Source organism: Myotis lucifugus, unplaced genomic scaffold (genome assembly GCF_000147115.1).
Source record: "Myotis lucifugus unplaced genomic scaffold, Myoluc2.0 scaffold_7, whole genome shotgun sequence".
NCBI classification, from domain to species: domain Eukaryota; kingdom Metazoa; phylum Chordata; class Mammalia; order Chiroptera; family Vespertilionidae; genus Myotis; species Myotis lucifugus.
The window spans coordinates 11602023-11623028 of NW_005871055.1; the positions used below are offsets into that span (position 1 = coordinate 11602023).

A 21006-nucleotide genomic window follows, 5' to 3' on the forward strand; every position below is an offset into this window, starting at 1 on the left:
GAGGGTGCAGGAAGCGAGAACCTTTAAAGGGCCAGCGCGGCTTTTGGCCCGGCCGCGGGATAGCGCGGCCAGCACTTCTCTAGCAAGGAAGTGCCCGCACACTTCGATTAGCCTTTAAATGGGCAGGAAGAGGCTCCCCTGGGTATCCTGGGCTGGGGACCTGTAGGCCTTTTCTCTCGCTTTGCCACCTCAGTTACCACCAAGCACGGAGGTACAGATCCGAGGGCCTCATCCTGACTGTGCAGGCACCATAAGAAAGATAATCATAATCTTTATATACAGCATAATCCTTGCTGCGCAATTGTTACACCAAGGTTGTTTTATGTGCACTGTCATCCCCGTGGTTATTGTGCGTCAAAAAGGTTACGTTATTTACATCGTGTTGAAGTTCCTGGAGAAGGAAACAGGATTTTATTTTTTTCCAGTGTGTTTTAGAGTAAAATTATCACTTACAACTTTATTATTAGGCACCCATGCAACTTAACAAGTGTTTCAAAAAGGTAAAGTGCCTCCTTAGGAGGTTTACATTGTAAGTACGTGAAACACAGAGTTTACTCTTGTATTATTATTTATTGTATTATTTTCCATATGAACAACTGTAAGCCTACTTTTACCCCACCCTTTTAAGTCACAAAGTCATAATTGTCTGCCAAGTCCAATTTTACTTAACGTTTGAATTTAACTACTTATTTTACTTGCTCATCTATCCATACTACTTGAGCTATGATAAAGCATTTGCCATTAAATTTTTTATTTTATTTTTTACCATTTAAAGTACAGGGTATACTTACACCATTCTTTTATGTCCTTGGAAATGGGTACAACCTATTTAAACTTGCTGGAATGCCTTTCTTTAAAGGTAGAGAAAGGCAAAGTTTTAGGATTATTTTTAGTTTTGCCTCCCAAATGTCTTTAAGTCGGTATTATTCTTAAACTAGGAATATAACTTAAAGTTTTAAGATTTAGTGCTTAGTAAAAAAATATAGATTATAAAGCCAAATCATCTGCCAACCATTTTATTAGATTCTTATTATAATTTTTTTCTCAAATGCAATTATAATTTTATTATTTTTAAGAATTTACTTACCCAAGGTAGCAGGTCTATTAAGTATTAGTTAGGATTATCTGTCTAGACTCGGAGGCCCAGTAGCAGGACCTAGTAGAAACCTAGTGGGCCTTTGGAATGAAGTGCTTCAGGTGTAATCAAGAGTCAGTTGGTGCAAGTCAGATTACAGCAAGTGCATTTTCACTTTGAGTAAATGGGTATTTTAAGAAGAAAAGAAACAACATGAGGTGTTCTAACTCATAACTAAGTCTTCTGGTTAGTTTTCATAAAAATGAGTTACTTGTTAAAACCAAGTTTCACTCAGATCTGAAAGATTTTCCTGTTTTAAAGAATCATAAAAGGAAGAAATTCAGTTGTAAAATGCAAATCAACCCAAACGTAACTGCTTTAGAACTGAAGAGACTATTAGGAATTAGACTGAATGTTTAGTTAAATATAGTTTCTTGTGTTTTACCTCTTATGGCCTGCCTGAGAATTTGAAAGTCATTTGCATGGACAAAGTTCTTGGGAAACTGTTAAAGGGCTCAAAAACTTCTAGTTCCTTAAATACTGGTTATGTTTTTGGGACATGAATTTTGTATTTGTAGGGATGGTACCTTAAATCTACTTTACACTTGTTTAACATTTATTATAACTGTCATAAGTTGACACACAAAGTAGAAGCTAAAGTTTTTGGAAAACTCAAGATCTTTTAAACCATGTGCAGTATTTATAAATAGTGAAACTTCTTTCCCATGACCTATTTTTTTTTCAAATAGAAAGCTGTCTAGAGTTTGGGAAGTAATATTGTGAGTTCTGACTTTTTTTTTGGTAAATGGTAATTTTGAGTTGGCTCTTGTTTTTTGTTTTGGTATTATTTGCAACACTTAATTTAGGTGAAAAGAATGCTTCAAGACTCAACACATAAAAAATTTAAATTGTTTTATTACTAAGTAGTTCAGATACTCTTTATTTTGGAATGAAGTTTCTTTAATTTGGTCTGTGAACTGAGAGTACATTTTCTTGCATTTTAAAATTAATATCTATTCTGTAATTCGTATTTTTAGGCTGTAGGTGAGTAATTTAACTAGTTACAGAGATCCCTTGGCAGGAAGATGGCTGCTTTTTTGCTGCACAGTTACATTTGACTTAAATAATCCTGGTGAAGCCAACTTCTAGTTTGTTTGTTACTGAAATTGCCTTAAGGAAAACCCTTTTTTACAGTTAGGTGAAAATTGCAATATATGTATTTGAAGAAAGCATGAGGAAAGAGAATTAAAAGTGGGTAATGATTATGCAGCCAAGTATATATTATTTGCTAAAGATTGAAAATTGTGTGAGACTGATGTGAACATGAACATGTCTTATAACTTACTTTGTTCAGAAATTCTAAAATAGATGCCAAGTATCTTAATTGAGACTCATAAGAATTTTATTCTTATTTTGCCTATGTTTTTGTGGCAAAAAGGGGAGATGTGACGGGAGGGGCTTCTATTTTTGAATGATACTGAAAAAATTTTAAAAATCATTTTTTTAAGTGGCAAACATTTGAATATTGATAAGAAAGGTATAAAAGTTCTCATGTAAATTTTAAAAAAGGTTAAAGTTTGTGGAGACCTTTCCATAATAACTGAAAGTCTATTACATTGGCAATGGACACAAATATTGCTAGATATCATGCACTGCACAGGGAATCTGAGTGTACAGTTGAAGTGATACTCAGTGGTTAGTTAGAATCCCTAAGAGGCTGGAAAAGTTTTGTCTGTCCTTGCGCTCTTCATCCAGACTCCTAAACTGTAATTCTGCATGACTTACATTCTACCTATCATCCATCTATCTATCCATCCATCTATCTATCTATCTATCTATCTATCTATCTATCTATGTCACTTTGAGAGAGAGAGAGAAACACTGATTTATCGTTCCACTTATTTCATGCATTCATTAGTTGCTTCTTGTATGTATCCTGACCTGGGATACGCCACAGCCATGGTGTATTGGGACTGTGCTTTAACCTGGCCAAGGCCTGCATGACTTTCTGAGAGAGCAGCTGTCTGTATTTGTCTGGAATTTCTTCGGGAAGCCTGAACTATTTGTATGTTTCTGGAACACTCTGCCCTTGGAAACTACCCAGTACCCTGGCATCATGGGAATTTACTCGGCTGTTGTGTTTTTTTTTTTTTTTTTAGTATGTGTGTGCTGTAACTTTGGTGCTTCCTGGAATTCTCTTGGAAAGGCAGTATAAACCCCATGGTGATTGGAGAGAGCAAAGGAGTTTGCAAATATAGGGAGCATCAGTGAACACAGTGGTTTTAGTCCTGCTTCTCTGCAGTTTAAAATTTGCCTTGGCCCTCATAGGAACAACTTGCAGAGACTTGCCCAAACCCCCTGGGGTGTTTCTTTGGTCAGATAACTATCTTTTTTCTGTGCATACAAAATTCTGAAGTTGGTGTGGTTCTCAGTTGTGAAACAGAGAGGACCAGATGAACTTGAAAAATGTTTATTTTGGTGTCGAGGGATGCAGGCTTGTATTTCAGTGGGTATACTGTATACAAATGTATTAAAAGGTTGGAAGAAGTCTCCCTTTTTGCTAATTCCTGATAAGGACTAACAGAACTTGTCAGTGGCACAGAAATTTTTTGCAGAGAATTACTCCTTGTTATTTGTGGTTTTCTAAGGAACATATGAAACAAGATAATACATTTTTGTGTATTGGTGATTTCATATGGTTCAACCTTTTAGGAAAACCCTTTTTCCACTGGCACTTCACTTTATTCCACGCAATCTACTTATGATTTATCAATCTACCTATGAGTTAAAGCACTCTAAGTACTGAGTTTTGGGTTGAGTTATCTTTGCCACTTGGAAGGTATTTGGCTGCCTTCCTTTTTAAAATTTCTTTTTCATCTGTTATATAGCTTTACTATAAGCTAAAGAAAATTAAAAATAAAGTATTTTTGATATTAAGCCAAATAAAATTAGGATGCCATATCTGCAACAGTTATTATTATTTCAGTTTATTATTTAGTGAATTTTCACCATAATGCATTACTGAAGGACATACATTCAACATGTGTCCTTTAGTTCAGGCTGTATCCATTACAGGGGAAAAAAATACAGTGAGACAGAGCTGCGTGATAAGCTTCTGCAGTCCCAAATTCTGTGTTTCAATGATTGCTGAAGCTGCACTCTTTATGGTCAGTAGATAAAAAAGGCTGTCAGGAGAGTGTTTGAGTCTTTCTCTTTCTCATTTTCTGTTGACCACTCTTTGTATTTTCTTGTCTTGGACTCTATTACATTGTATTATACTGATCCTCACCCTTCATTCCGACTTCTCCAATTGCTTTACTCATGATTTTTCCTTCTCCTATGCTAAGTCATGAGTATACGTTGGGACTAGTTGTGATCTTTTTCTCTGGTTGTTTTCTAGATGACTTACCCCTCTATGGTTCTATGTCTCCAGGTACTAAAAACCATAAATATCCTACTTTCACCTCAAATTCAACATGTCTAAACCTAAGCATACAATATTTCCTCTTCCTCTCAGATGAGGTTCTGTCTTGAGTTCCCCCGATTTGGTTCTTGGTCTACTTAGTTCTTTCCCTAGTTTTTAAACCTGTATGTCCTCTTCATTCTTCCTATGGGTTCAATGTCCCCTAGTCTGTTAACTCTTTCTTTAAAGTTTTTTGAGACTTTCCTGTATTAGCTTCTAATTATTCCCTGAGGTTAGCTCTTAATTCAGGCCTAGACCATTTTGTCCCTAGGATTTGGATCATCTGTGCTTTTACTGGAAATTCCACAAATTTTGCTTATAGTCTTCAAGGCTCAAGTTAGTTCCACCAACTTTTATTCTTGGCTTGTGCTGGAAGGCATTTTTGCTTTGCCTGAGTTTTTTTTTTTGTTTTTTTTAAATATATGCTTTGCCTGAGTTTGAACTGAGCTACACCAGCCAGGGCAGTCCATCTTAATTTTAAAATTTGTTTTTGGAATGATGGACTGGCATTCCTAAAGACATGAAAATAGGGGAAGTATCAGAGTGATGGATATATGAAATACAGAAAGGTTGAAAAGTATAGGTAGGTTCTGGCTGGTGTGGCTCAGTGGTTCTGTTCCTGGTCAGGGAGGTCACAGTTCTATTCCTGGTCCGGGGACATGCCCTGGTTTTGGACTTGATCCCCCATGGTGGGGTGTGCAGGAGGCAGCCAATCAATGATTCTCTCTCATCATTGGTGTTTCTAGCTCTATCTCCCTCTCCTTTCCTTTCTGAAGAAAATATAAATATATATATATATATATATATATATATATATATATATATATATATATATATATAGCAAAGTCTTGTCAGACTGAACTTGGACTTTATTATGAAAGTAATGTGTTGTAAGACCAAATTTTTCTATGAAATGGTATCTTTGTTTTTATAATATAAGAAATTATAAAAATAGGATTACATTTTTAGTTTTTTTAAGTGCAACTTAGAAACACTCTCATGTGTAAATATAGACCCATGGAATGCAATTTAAAGCCAGTAGTATATTGCATTTTAAAAAATTTTACATTCAATATTATTTGGTAGTATACTGCATTTGATTTAAAACTGACATATAGAATTTGGTAATACATGGAACAGATTACATAATTGACTTAATATGAATAGTAGGCATTTACAAAATATTTAGGTTTTTGCTTGGTCTGTTTTTGAAAAGTAACTTTCATGTATTAGGAGCAGAGTGATTTCACACACAGAAATATCACTATTGAACATAATTCTTGTTTTTTTGAAAAATGAGAATTTCTCAAGTTAAAGTTAGAAATATCAAAATATACTCAGGGTAACTGAAAACTATACTGACTTAAAAAGATGTTTTAAAATTTAAGTATCAGTTAAAAATATATATTTTATTGATTTCAGAGAGGAAGGGAGAGGGAGGGAGAGATAGAAACATCAATGATGAGAGAAAATCATTGATCAGCTGCCTCCTGCACGCCCCTTACTGGGGATCAAGCTTGCAACTCAGGTATGTGCCCTTGCCAGGAATCGAACCCGGGACCTTTCAGCCCACAGGCCAATGCTCTATCCACTGAGCCAAACCAGCTAGGGTTAAATGTCAGTTTTAATATTGCATTAGCTGAATATTGGATATCCTGGATATACTAGATCTTTATCTACTACCCCAAGTACAGGAATAAAGGAGATTATGAAATGCTTCAATGGATCCAGAGGAGGTTAAATTTGGCTAAACCCAAAATTGATGCCAAGCAGACAGACATTAACTGAATGTGTTCAGAATACTTGTCTGACTAGTTTATAGTGAACTGTTTTACTGTTATGTTTGTACCTATAGTAGCAGACTATACTTTATTAAAAAGTTACTCTGTGGTCTGGGGACAGTGAAACAAAAGTAGACTGAATAACTCCCTACTGTAGGGTTTTATTAAATGTGTAAGTTATCTTTCACATAGACAAAATAGCTTCCTAAGCACACTTGCGTGATTACTAATGATGTCAGGGTAAACTAGTTAAACCAATAGGAAACAGTATGAACTTGGCCAGTCTAATTTTCCCTGTTATTTGTAGATCTACTGAATTTAAAAAAATTGCAGCTCATCTTTGCTCTTTTCATTCCATAAGCAGAGAGAAATATAAAACATCATCCTTCAACTTAAGTCTCATCTTGGTTCTAATATTGAAGAGAAGTGTGGGGTCCTATCTCCCTCTGGAAGGAGAGGCAGAAGTCAATTTGTAGATCTCTGGGAAGATATGTTATATCTACCAAGGTAGCTTGTCCCTACTGTTATTAAGTCACATGAGTTTTTTAATTCTTAGGGATAGTGAATGGTGTATTTGTCTTCTCAGATGAGAATGCCACCTCTAAAGTGTGTGGCTCATTTGTCTGCACTGCAGCATCTGTGACCTGGGGTGTGCTGTTACCTCCAGCAAGCTTCATGTAGGGAAATCTCGAGGCTGTCACCTTTTTGAGTGTGACTTGGTTTTATTATTTCTGTATGTTGAGACCTAAAATGAAAATACTTTTCTGCAGTGATTAATTTTCCCTCCAGATGATATTTATCTTAATTATAGTGTCGTTTTTTTGTGTGACTTAAGTTACAGAACTGCTGCCCAGTTCATCTGATTAAAACAAAGCTGTGATGAATAAGGAGGGGGGAAATTTGATTAAGCATCAGGGTTGAGGAAAAAAAAAAGTTGTTTACAACTGTCATCCTAAAGTTGTTACACAGTTGTCTTTGCACTGCTGGTGAGAGGCCTCATTATTGGTTTGCTGACTTAAACATTTGAAAGTAGCTAAATGAACCTGGCATCAGGAAGGGGAGGACCTCAGTGGTGCATTTTTGTGACAGCAGTAAAAAAAAGTTTAAAGTTTCAAGGAGCATGAAGGAAGATAAAGATCTTGTCAGTAGCTTGTTATTTCTCCAATAATTATCTGAAGCCTGGGGGCACTTAATTATGCTTCCTCTGTCCCCCCTCCCTCCCAATAGTTTTCCTTTTTTAATCTAGAAAAGTAGTGCCTTTCCTCCACCAGTACCATGCCACAGAAGCCTGTGTGAGGTGGATTGAAGGAACTTCTATCTTGTCTGAGTGAGAAATCCCTGCAGACATAATGGGAGGGAAGGTCTTTTATCTCCCCAGTGATGATGAAGGTAAGAGTGAAAAGGAAAGGCATACCCTTCATTTCGCTTCTGAAAAGCAATGCATTGGATTTTAAATTCAATTTGGAGAGATAAATTATAATTGGATTACATAATTTCTATGCTTGTAAATATTGTGCCCTTCAAAGCTGGAAAACATAACCACATAAATATTTGGAAATGGTCTATACAAGTAAATATCAAATACCTCTCAGGCTGTTAGGTTGCTTGGAAGTAAGGTCAAAGGAAATGATTTGCATAGGGTTTAGCTAGAGACTCTTATTTTGGCAGATTCTTGAGGTAGTGAGCATCAAATGTGGATTTTATTGTACTATTTTGACAGGAAAGGAATATTTTTCAGCTATTCTCATATAACCTTAAGTGTAGGATTGCATTAAGATAAATGCATCAAGATAGGTGCATTCACTCACCACAATTTGTATCATAGATGATGTATCTTCTTGTCTCTATGAGGCTTAATTTTCAGAATCACTAATTTGTCACAGCAGTGAGGGTTCGGTGTCAGGTTTCAGCCAGTGGTTCTGTAATTTGAATAGAGGAGAAACCCAAGTATTACATCACCTGTCTGTAGCAGGGAACCTCCCTCTCTGAAGGGGGTTGAGGTAGAGGCAGGGAGGGGAACTTGTAACTATCAACTGAAGTTGTTTATGTGCTCAGCACCAAGCTGGGAGCATTTCTCTAATTTTTTTCTAAGCCTTTTCTCTGGATGGGTAGATATGCATGCCATCATACTATTTGCATACAGTGAATGTGAAAGCTTCCTTTGAACCAGTCTACTTTTATGTAATCTGACCTAATTGATCTTTCTCCTTCAATCTTTTGCGAATTTAACTTTCTCTTTAGTGGCTCATTATGACATTTGCATACATTGAATATACTCTCATTCTCTTCTGTTACCTGTGCAACCAAAGTTTCTTGAGCCCTTTTAGAAGTCATGAAATAGAATTATGTAGTGCCTAGATTTCTAGTTATATGTGTGTGTGTATATATGTATTTTATATATAAGATGTTAATGTACAGGGTGGGGCAAAAGTAGGTTTGCAGTTATTTATATGGAAAATAATACAATCATTTAAAAACAATAAGAAAAAACTATTTTGTGTACTCAGAACTGTATACCTACTTTTGCCCTACACAGTTTATGTGCAGTTGCATTAACATGCAGGCTTTGAGATTATGATGTAATACTGATTTTATTTATTTATTTATTTATTTATTATTATTTTTTTAAAAATATATTTTATTGATTTTTCACAGAGAGGAAGGGAGAGAGATAGAGAGAGTTAGAAACATCGATGAGAGAGAAACATCGATCAGCTGCCTCTTGCACATCCCCCACTGGGGATGTGCCCGAAACCCAGGTACATGCCCTTGACCGGAATCAAACCCGGGACCTCTCAGTCCGCAGGCTGACGCTCTATCCACTGAGCCAAACCGGTTTCGGCGATGTAATACTGATTTTAGACACAATATTTGATGGCTTTACATTTTAGAAGAGGCCCCCAAAATGGTTTTGATTGCTATTTTTGTTTTCTTCTGAAGCACTTGATAATTTAAAAATTAATGCTAAGGAAATTTATTAGGGTTAAAAATTTCTGTAATTAGGCATGTCTTGATGATATTTACATCCTTTTTCTTTTGTAAAGGATACTTCCCCAGTTACTCCATAGTAGTTCTGTAATATTATATTCCAGTATTGTTGGGATATTTCTTCAAGGTGCTTTATATTTCTTGAAATGCCATGTTAACACTTTTCCTAATGACTGAGGACATACTAAAGAAAAAAAGTAAAAGGAAAGCAGAATTCAGATTATTAAAAAAAGTTAAAAAACAATGTTGTCACAAACTTCAAGAATTACCCTGCCCTCGGTAGTCCCCCACCTTCTGTCACTGCCCTTCAGAGATGGCTCGTGTTCATGATCTGAATTTCCACTGTGGTGTCTAACTCAGGAGTAAGTGTTTTTAAAGCAATCTGTTCAGTTTAGTTGAGTTTCAAACCATTTAATAAGTAGTTTGGATATTAAAGTTTGTGCCATTGCATCCCTTAGTGTGATTGCTTTAAGCTAAAGGTGGAGGATGTGAGAGATATAGAATAAAATGGAGGTAATTTTATATTAATGTAGCCCCTATTTATGCCGAGTGCTTTTTCTTTACAACCTATGGGCTGGTGAATGTTTGAAGTTAATTTCAGAATTCATTACCTTTTGATTGTATACCTTATACATTGTATTTTAAGAAAAAAATTAAAAATAATTATTGTGCCATGTGATCCCATTGAACAATGTAAATGATCTTGGGTTATATCAGATGTTGAATATATTCATAAAAAGACCCTACTTAATTTCTTTTGTGATGAAATTGTGGAATCATTTTAAAGACAAGCTGTTTTTTGATGGCTATGATTTTTAGCCTAACCATGACTTCCACCTGAACATAAGAAGAGAAAAGGAAAACACATTAAATAAAGGAAGTCATGAGCTGAGATCTATTCTACTGCGATTGACAACTCAGGTCTCCAATTAAGCCTCATTTACACTCCCCACCCTCATTTGTGTTTCAAATAACTTTTAAGACTGGGAGGAAAAAGTAATGAAGTTGGAGGGATAAAATGAAAACTTAAAACAGTTCAGATTCTAAGGTAATGAATGCACCTTCTAAAGGATTCCTTTCATGACTAAATTCTTTGTTATTCTTAACTGTGAATACACCTCTGGGATTTGAAATGGAGACTCACTCACCTCCTTTAGTTACCTTCTTTATTAAGCTTACTTCTGCCAGTTTCAGGAACTCACTTAAAAAAATGATGTTGAATTTTATTAAGCAAACTGCATGACCTGCCTTTAGAACAAAAGCTCACCACTTTTGGTGAGATGAACTTGCTCTCTGAGGCTGCTATCTTGTTGCTGTGGCCTGAAACACGTTAGCAGCCACCTTCCTGAAGGACCTGCACAGGGCACAGAGCATCTTGATCTCGCTGATAAGAACATAATGACTTGTTAGATCACATTTATTGTGCAAATGAACTTGAATGTCACCAAGACAGCATACCTGTGTAGAATTAAAAGACTTAAATTTTCTTTTGGATTTAATGCCCCTCCCATGTTTTTTATTAGGTTATAGCTTTTGGATTTATAGCTACTAATTCTGGCTATAAATATGTCAATACTATTTTTTTTTTTTTGTCAAATATAGGGCATGACCTTTGATATCTTGCTTGGCTATGCCTGAGAATTTGACAGCCTTCAATTTAAATGGAATTCCCTTGCTTTGTTTCCTGTGATAGTGTGGGAAATATACTTTTGGCTGTTTCAACCAGAGGTGGAGGAAGACAGGAAATAAGTAAAATTGAAACACACAAAGAGGGTATTAATTATTCCTGCGGGTGTGGTTTAACTGGCATGCTTTTTTATAGGAGTCTGAAACTACAAAAGTAGTTAGTGCAGAATACTGAGAAAATGCTATAATATTTAGTTTTGTTTTCTTTGATCGGGACTTGACTAGCTTGACATTTTAGCGCCTTTGAAACTGTTTTGCATTTAAGTACACATGGTAGAAAGAACTAAACTCCCTGTCATGTCTTTTTATGATGCTTTTACCAGTCTTAAGTGTGCTATCAGCAGCAGAGAAACCCTCCACCTTGCCCCAGGGTAAGGGCTACGTCCTCCATCTTACCTTGGCCACGTGCGTCTTCCCGGAAGTCTAAGACTCTGCTAGCCACACCCAGGAACAAGACATCGACTTGCGCCTGGCCAATCGGCAGAGCACAGTCCTTTCTCCTCCCCTTACTCCAACCCCCTCCCCACTGAAAGATATATAAGATATGCTTAAACTCTTAATCGGGGCTCACAGACACTGCTCTGTGCTCAGAGTAGGCTGTGAGTCCCAGCATGCTGACATCAATAAACCCTTTGCTTTTTGCATGAGAAGCGTCTCTTGGTTCTTTGTGACAGCGGCTTGCGTCCAGGGCGTTACATTTGGAGGTTCCACCGAGATCGCTGCAGCCGCCTCTGGGTTCCAACAGACGCTTCTTGGGGTAAGTGATGGCGGAGCTGGCAAATCTGTTCGGTCTGGTGGCTGTCGGGGAGGGGCGTGAGCCTCCCCCGACTGCGGCTGACAGACGTGTCGGGAGGTCGCAGGCCACATCCCCGGGGGACGCCCTGGTGGAGTCTGGAGAGGACCAGGGGCGCCTGGATTCCTCTCGTTTGTTCTGAAACTCTGTTGCCAGCTGGGTCAATTGGCTTTGAAAAACCTTCTTTTTGGATCCTTCGATTTTTTGTCTCAACGCGTTGTGTCTGTCCTTGTCTTCTGTTCTTTGTTTCTTGTCATTGGTGTGTGTTTGTTTTTAGTCATGGGCCAGTCTACCTCTACTCCTTTGTCTCTGACCCTGGACCGCTGGTCAGAAGTCAGGGGACAGCATCTGCTCTAACTGGGGCTGGAAGAGAGCTGAAAACTGCTCCGGAGTGGGTGTGAGATGGGGTAGTGGCGGTAGGATTCACTAGATAGAGTAGTAGACTCTCAGCCTGCTGAGATGGAGGAGCCTTAGGCTGGAGGCAGATAGGTCAAAAGTAGTAAAAGAGGAAAGGGATTTGAGCCTCTGGGGCTTAAAAGAGGAAAAATCTAGGAGGGAGAGCAGCTAAGGAAATGGTTAATGCAGCAGGGGCGGCGGCAGGGAGAGCAGGGAGAGATAGTTTTTGTTGTGTCTTTACTTATCTGAACTATGTTGGACTCAAGGCCGCAAGCTGCTACTAAGCACAACAAGTTTCTCTGCCCCGTTTCGCTCTCTTTAACCCTTCCGATACTAAATTAGACTGATACAGTATACTTGAAATTGCATGGGGAAAGAAGCACCTGCTCTTAGTAATCTAAGAAATACTGGCTGTAAAGGATTGAGGTTTCTAAGAATAAGAAATTCTGAATAGAAGGTCTGAGGCATAGTTATACATTTTTAAAAGGACATAGAAAGAAAATTTAAAGGCTAATTTAAAAATATGAAATTTAAAAAAGTTGTGTATGTAATAAAAAGAAAAAAAAAAATGTTCAAAGAAAGTTAAATGCATAATAGGCCAATAAGCTGGGACAAGTAAAATAGGGAAACTGAGCAAAAATCCTATCTTCCCTAAACCAAAGACACTTGTGAATAAATGTCAATCTGATTAGTATCATTTGCTGTCCACACCCAAGGACAAATGAAATTTTAAAATTGCTCAAACCTTGCCGCCTTGGGTCTGGTTCTGCGTGTGTAAAAAGGGACAGAGTAAGGGTTAATAGCAGAAGTGAAGAGGCAGGCAGGGCAGGAGCAGGCCAGAAGAAGCTGGCAAGGCCATCCAAACCACCCAGCCACTATTGGCCAGAGCCGCCTGAGGCAGACCTCCTCGGACTGGCAACAGCTGACTCTGACTAGGACAGGCTGGGCTCTTTCCAACTGGGCCCCCATAAGCTGATGGTCGAAATGAAAATCGGGGGCCAGACTGTGAACTTTATGAATAATACAGGGGCAGAGACCTTTTAGCCAAAATAGAAGCAGAAACCACTTTTGCCCCAGATAGTTCAGCACAGCCTTGCCTAGGTGAAGAGACCTCTCCAATGATCCTGTCCTTAGCAGTGCCGAGAAAGGAAAAATAGAGACTTTATACCCCCCCCCCCCCCGGCCAAAGGCCCCCACATTTGTTCCTGTCAGGCCCCCATCAGGGTACTTGGGCAGTGTTTCTATTATCTGCTCAAGATCCCAAAACTGTAAAAGTATTTGTTCACTAAAAGGATATAAGTGTAAATGTTTATTTGATATTTATATGTCTACTTAGATATAATTATTTTCATATAAATGTAGAAGTCTGTAAAAAAAATGTTTAATTTCAGGTTAAATGCTCTAACCAAAAGCAAAATACCTTTTCCCAAGGGCACTTGCTCTCTGTCAGAGGTGGAATCTGCCCGCCTAACTAGTAAAAATTTCTATCTATGTTTGTGTACTAGGAACTTTGATTTGTTCTGTGATATTTCTATATTGGGTTGAAATTTTAAAATTCTAGGGTAAATTTAAAAGGTATTTGTAGCTTTTCTAGTCTGATTAGGACATTCAAGGGTGGGGCTCAGAGCTCCTCAGAGCAGAGAGATTTAATGGGCCCTTCCCCCTGCCTGTGCTGAATTAGATAATACAGGCCAGTACTAATTAAGGAAGACAATGGGCCTTGGAATCTGTAAAGATAGGCGGGAATGAATCTGGTCAAATGTACTGACTTTCTTGCTGCAAGAATTGTCTCTTTCCTTGAGAGGGCTCCAGAGGGCACACGAGGACATTTGGCTGCGCCTTGGCGCCACCCAGGCAAAAGGCACCACCTAGAGCCTCGATGGAAAGGTCCCCACACCCTACTCCGTGGTGCTGACGACGACGTCGAGACCTGGGTCCATCACATCTACGTCCGGTCAGCGGACCCATCCATGGTCCAAAAAGACTTCATCACCAAATGGAGCGTCGATCGAGATCAACGCAACCAAGCTACGGCGTGCTCCACCTGCCTGATGCTGGTAACATGACTCGCGATCACTCCTGTCGCCAGAAGCCCCCACAATAGACTTAGATGATGCCTGCATCTTCATGGACATGGCTCCAAAGAGACAAGGACAATTTATAGGAAGGCCTAAAGCGGCCATGATGCCAATATCATGTTTCATTGTATTAATATGTTATATTGACCTTTGATTCTTTTGCAGGTTTAAATATATATTGGTTATCCTAAAAGAAAACTGTGTGAGATGACCCCCAAAAGTAAAAAATAGCCAGCTGCCAAGAAGGCAGGTGCTCAACTGGGCAAGGAACAGTGCCCATCAGGTTTTGGTCTCTGTTGAGAGACAGCTAACAATTGGCAGCCCGTAATACTGTCTTGCAGGCCTTTATAAAGCTAAAAAAAGGCCTATTTATACATAGAAAAAATTTTAATACCAACAATTATTATTTTATTAAAAAAAATTGGCAAGAAAAGTCAGAAAATCTTAGAGTAGATCAGTATGTCTTTCTTCTTATATAATTCCTCCGAAATTTGGCAATACTAACATGGCAATACATTTCTTTGCATAAATTCAATAAGACTGGTTTCCAATAGTGGTTTTATTAATCAGAAACTTTGACTAGAGTATCATATTTTAAGAAACCCTATCTAAGCTCTGAAGACTTGAAGCCAGTAAAAGTGCCACAGAGAAAGCCTAGTATCCTGCTTGGAAGCCCTGAAAATAGCTGGCGCTAGAGCGTCAGGCCGATGCCCTACCATCACTGGCGGTTGGTAAGAGTAAAAAGAGAGCAGTAGGAATGCCTCTACATTCCTACGGAACTCCCACACACTCAGGGCCGCAACAAGTAGGGGGGCTACCGAGATGGGCTTAAAGCCTAGAGCGTGGGCTCAGGTAAAATTGCTACAGGTAAGGGATTCACCTAACTCAGCAGATACTGCAGGCGGGCCTAATAGCAGCTGGATGGCATGGCTTCCTGGCCCTACAGGGCACGTTAACATTCAACCATAAGATTCCAGCAAAGGTAGTCAGTTACCATTCTTGTTGTGTTCATGCAAACATCAGGACAGTAAATAAATTAATCTTGATTTGGCTTTTTAATAGCCATAAAAAAATTTTAAAAAAAAAAATCCTATTTCAATAAAAGTTGTTATATACCCAGTACAAGCCTCTAACAAAGATGAAATAAAAATTCAGTCCGTCTCATGATTGAGCCGGAAGTTCCAAGACAAAGGGGGGAATGAAAGGGCGAGGGCTAGGCCCTCCACCTTGCCCCAGGGTAAGGGCTACGTCCTCCATCTTACCTTGGCCACGTGCGTCTTCCCGGAAGTCTAAGACTCTGCTAGCCACACCCAGGAACAAGACATCGACTTGCGCCTGGCCAATCGGCAGAGCACAGTCCTTTCTCCTCCCCTTACTCCAACCCCCTCCCCACTGAAAGATATATAAGATATGCTTAAACTCTTAGTCGGGGCTCACAGACACTGCTCTGTGCTCAGAGTAGGCTGTGAGTCCCAGCATGCTGACATCAATAAACCCTTTGCTTTTTGCATGAGAAGCGTCTCTTGGTTCTTTGTGACAGCGGCTTGCGTCCAGGGCGTTACAGTGTGCTATCAGCAGCAGAGAAATGTGCAAAAGGAACCACATTTGCACTTCTCCCATGAGGGAGGAGAGGATTTTGCTGCTACTTACTAAAAGTTTACATGCGTGATTCTGTTTCCTGAATCTAATCAGAACCATCATAAAAAATTATCCCTTTTATCTTGTATGCATATATGCATAACCCCTTGACACAGGTAGTAGTGTGGTGAAGACCTGAGGTGGGGTAGGGGGTTAGGGGCTGAGGGTGCGGGCTAGAAGGGGTCAATGGGGAGAAAAAGGGGACATCTGTAATATGTTGAACAATAAAGATTTAAAAAAAAATTATCCCTTTTGAATTGTCATGAAATTAAAATATCTAACATTTGATATAGAATGAAATCTTGAAGCCAGAGTTTTACAATATTTCTCTTTTAAAAGTCACAATAGTCAACTTTTGCTTTAACTGCTTTAAACGGAAGATCATGATTCCCCTGCCCTGTTTTCCCTCAGTCTACTAATAGACTTGTTTTTGTTCATTAGTTTTTTGTTTGTTTGTTTGTTTTTTAATTTTACTTCCCATCTAAGGCTAATACCCAGGGTACATTAGTTAAAAATGTAGGTTGTAGTCTTATCTGTTCTGTTCTCAGTTATCCACTAATTGAAGAATGCCACATGTAGCCTTCTGAGCTTTTGAGGATATACATCTAAATGGCTCCTGTTATAAGGGCACTTATTTTTTATCATCTCCTACATTCTTCCCTACTTTTTAAACTCCTCCTTTGCTTTTTCCTCCTAATTTTTAGCCCCCTCATTCAAATATTTGATTTTAATAAATTTCTCCCATGTGTTAATGTAAATTAAGTGAAAAGTTCCTTTAAAGGTCATTGTTGGTTACTGGTATGTTCTACTTTATTGCAACAACCCTGTTGTGTTTACTACTGCCATTGGGAATGGTCACTGAATTATTAATGGATCTAATCCCATTCAGAAGTATTTACAAGTAGAAGATTTACTGTCTGACAAGTTGTCTGTATAGGAGTTATCTTAAAGTGTTGGCATTCCCCTTTATTTCCTAGTTCTTGGGCTTTGGCTCAAGGGCTAAGTTTATTTGTGTAAGAGAAGGTATGAAGAATCGTGGAGACTTTGAACAAATTTAAAACTACCACCTGATACAGGAGCCATTTGGAGGTTTTGAGAATCTATTACCTCTCACACTGCTAAAAGTTTATTTCTGTATTGAACCTATCTTCACCTATTATTACTTCTGTCCCACATTCCCAGCTCAGCTTGCTTCTGTTTCTGGGTTTGGGAGCTACATTGAATTAGCTTATTTCCCATTCAGGTACCTGAAGCCAATTCTTTCCCCAGGTAACCAGTCCTAACTCCTTATTGAGCCCTTCAGGGGACTTAGTTTTTCTATATGTTATCAAAACCCAGAACTCCCAAGCACGTTTGTTGTGGCTGGGGTATGGATGAAGTACACAGTGCGGTGGTAGTCCAGGCACAGCATGCTTCTGGTAGGGTGGCTTGAAAAAGCCTGTGCTAGTGTTGGGACTCAGTTCCTTCATCCTGTCCCACTACACCAACTGTTGGGTCCGAGCCCCTCTGCCAGGGACTGGACCTTTTTGGATGCTGGGTATTAAACAGAGAAGCCATGAGGAGTTGTGGGTATATAAGAGAGTCTTTATTATAGGAGTCATTGCTAACAAGGAGCCACTAGACAAAACAGTTTTTCAAAGCAAAGTTCCATACAGTAGTAGCTGCACACCCGGTAGGTAACAATACATCTTTCCCACACAGCAGCAGCAGCCTCTGTACCCACAGCAGCAGCCTGCTGGTCAGTAACATCTTCCCCATAATACAGCCCAGTACTGGCTGGTCAATAACAACTTTATACTACTTAGACAAAAGAGACTTCTTTCCAAATAGCGACCTCACTGTTTGGGTTATAGAAGGGCACGCTTGCACAGTGTACATCTTACTGCATTCTTGCTTTGCACCTGCATATAGCAACTCAACCTTGAATACTTCTGATTAAGATTCCCACGCTGAAGGAAATACCTTTTCCAGTGTCGGGTCATATAGATGTAAATTTTCATAGCATTTGTTCTCACAAATCCATCCCATTTTGTGATATGTAGTTAACCAATATTTGATTTTTGGGAGGAGAGAACCACACTGAGGTACAAGATGAGTAATCATAGCCATGTCTGTATAATGTCACCAGCTGTTATCATTGAGCTAAAAAAGTGTCTTTGTACTTTCCAGTGGTGAATTTTGAACTGTCTCTAGCCGTAATCTAGTTTAGCAAATTCTGTAACCTTCCTGTTCCATCTGTGTTAAATTTGGAAATTATTAACTTTGAGAGTGGTGGTGTTGGCTGACTTCACATTTTCAAGTTTTTTTTTTTTTAAATATATTTTATTGATTTTCCAGAGAAGAAGGGAGAGGGATAGAGAGTCAGAAACATCGATGAGAGAAATCGATCAGCTGCCTCCTGCACGCCCCCCAGTGGGGATGTGCCCGCAGCCAAGGTACATGCCCCTAACCGGAATCGAACCCGGGACCCTTCAGTCCGCAGGCCGACGCTTTATCCACTGAGCCAAACCGGTTCGGCAACATTTTCAAGTTTTAAATGTTAATTTCTGGCCTGAGAATATGAGACTGTGGACTAGAGTAGTCTCTACATTAATAACAGGAGTTAAAACCAAAGGGTTGTATGAGTTTGTCTTTAATAAGGATGAAAGATAATGCTGCCCCTGTATTTTGGGTGAATAATTTCATAGATAGACATTTTATCTGTTGATTACATAGATTTGACTTAGTTAAACCAGACTTTCTGGAGTTGAGATCATGAAGGGCTATACGCTCCTATAAACCACTTGGGAAGCACCTGAGCTAATGCTGAATGTGTAACTTGGTACATCCCTTGGGACTCTGGATCTTATATCATGAATGTTTCTCCCACTCTATTGGATTTGGCTCTCACTCTGTCTTTGGCTTCTAATTGGTTGTCCTTTCATCCTCCCATCTCATTTCTCCCTCCTAGTAAGTAACTTTTTCCTAGGCAGCCAAGTTCCTACTCTCCTTGTCAGTCCACATAAAAGCTTTATCTACTTGGCACCCCCTGGGGTGAGCTGAGATGGAAGAGGATGACTGTCCTGTCTTAATCACAGATTGATGGGGATGTGTTTCAATTTCCTCTGTCTCAATTTCCCCACCTGTAATTTTTGTCAGTGATAATTGGCCAGCCAGTGCCCGTGTCTACAAAATAGTAGAGATCCTTGGAAGATGTATATTCTCTCACACCCCTGGGAAGATGCCCCTTAGATCAATAGTGTGATCCAGAACTGATGTTGGAGTCATTTCAGAACTGTCAGACTTGCCTGTAGCATTTGCTTTTTATGAGCTAGCCCAGATCTGTAATTTTGCAGTAAATATTAGGAGTGCTAGATTCAATTTCTAGATTGGTAACCCAATAATTCATGTTTAGAGAAGTCACATCACTGCTGCACTAGCTTCTTCATCTGTAAAATGGGGTTAATGATACCACTGGGAAGTACTTGTAGGGCAAGTTGAGGTGCTCAGAGCAGGAAGCTGTATAATTATGCCATAATATACATTTTAGCATTAGCCAATGCTAAATACTTGGACTTAAATACTTGGACTTAAATACTTGGACTTAAAATTCAGAGTTGTTGGGCTCTGGCCAGTGTAGCTCAGTTGGTTGGAGTGTTGTCTTGTACACCAGAAGATGGCTGGTTTGATTCCTGGTCAGGGCACATGCCCAGGTTATGGGTTTAATCCCTGGTCAGGGCACATGCAGGAGACAACTGATAGATGTTTCTTTCTCTCTCTCTCTCTCTCTCTCTCTCTCTCTCTCTCTCTCTCTCTCTCTCTTCCTTCCTTCCTTCCTTCCTTCCTTCCTTCCTTCCTCTCTCTCTCTCCCTCCCTCCCTCCCTCCCTCCCTCATAAAAATATACCAGAGTAGTTTGGAATCTGGGGCTTTCATTTTTTGTTTATGGGCTTCTTGATTACATGGAATATTTTTAGATAAAAAAACACCAATGAGAACTAAAGAAAGAGCCAAAACACCAAACTAGACCTAGCTTTTCTATTAATTCTGCAGCAGGTTTGATAGGGCATTCTGGAATACTTATCTTATGTTTTGGAATAACTTCTCATGATTTGGAAAAATACCTGGCATTATGAAAAAGCAGAATTCAGAATTGTATGTGAACTGATCCAGTTGTATGAAATCTCTTTCAATTTCCAATTGTGTGAAATATCAGGAAGGAAATACCCATAAGTATTAGTGGTGGATTGTTTTTGGATTGTATAAATATGGATAATTTATCTGTTCTTTATAGTTTGTCTTTTTTATGTTTTCAAGTAACAAATACTTGTATTAGAAGAAGCACTAAGGTTTTTGAAATGATAATGAAGTATGTGGTTTTTCATCTTCTCCTTGAGAGAATATTGGATTCAAGCAAGTGTTGATTTGTTATACTGTTAAAGGGCAGAGAAGAGGACTGGAATTAGACTTTATTATTTCATTGCATAAACATATAAGGTAAATATCATTACTCTGCCTATTTCTTACATGAGGAAACTGAGGCACAAGTTAAATAATTTGCCCAGAACAGTGGCTTTGTCATACAGCTTGATATCTGGAATTGAGATCCCACCTACTTTGTTCTTCTTTCTCAGGATTGCTGCAGCTATTTGGAGTCTTTTTTTATTCCAGATGAATTTTTGGAAAGTTTGTTCTAGGTCTGTGAAATATGCCATTGGTATTTTAATGGGGAGTGCATTGAATCTATAGATTGCTTTGGGTAGTATGGACATTTTGATGATGTTGATTCTACCATTCCATGAGCACTGTATGTTCTTCCATCTGTTTATGTCTTCCTCTATCTCTTTTTTCAGTGTCCTGTAGTTTTCTGCATATAGGTCTTTTACCTCCTTAGTTAAGTTTATTCCTAGGTATCTTAATTTTTTTGGTGCGATGGTAAATGGGATTGCTTTTTTAGTCTCTCTTTCTGTAAGTTCATTATTGGTGTATAGAAATGCCATAGATTTCTTGGCGTTAATTTTGTATCCTGCTACATTGCCGAATTCATTTATTAAGTCTAATAATTTTTTGGTGGAGTCTTTAGGATTTTCTATGTACAGTATCATGTCATCTGCGAATAAGGACAGTTTTA

The 21006-nt window shown here is 38.7% G+C and overlaps 1 protein-coding gene across 1 annotated transcript in view; it reads left to right on the plus strand.

The window, feature by feature from the left end:
• The window catches only part of FOXO1 (forkhead box O1), a 115067-nt gene that overhangs the window by 1742 nt on the left and 92319 nt on the right, over nt 1-21006 (plus strand).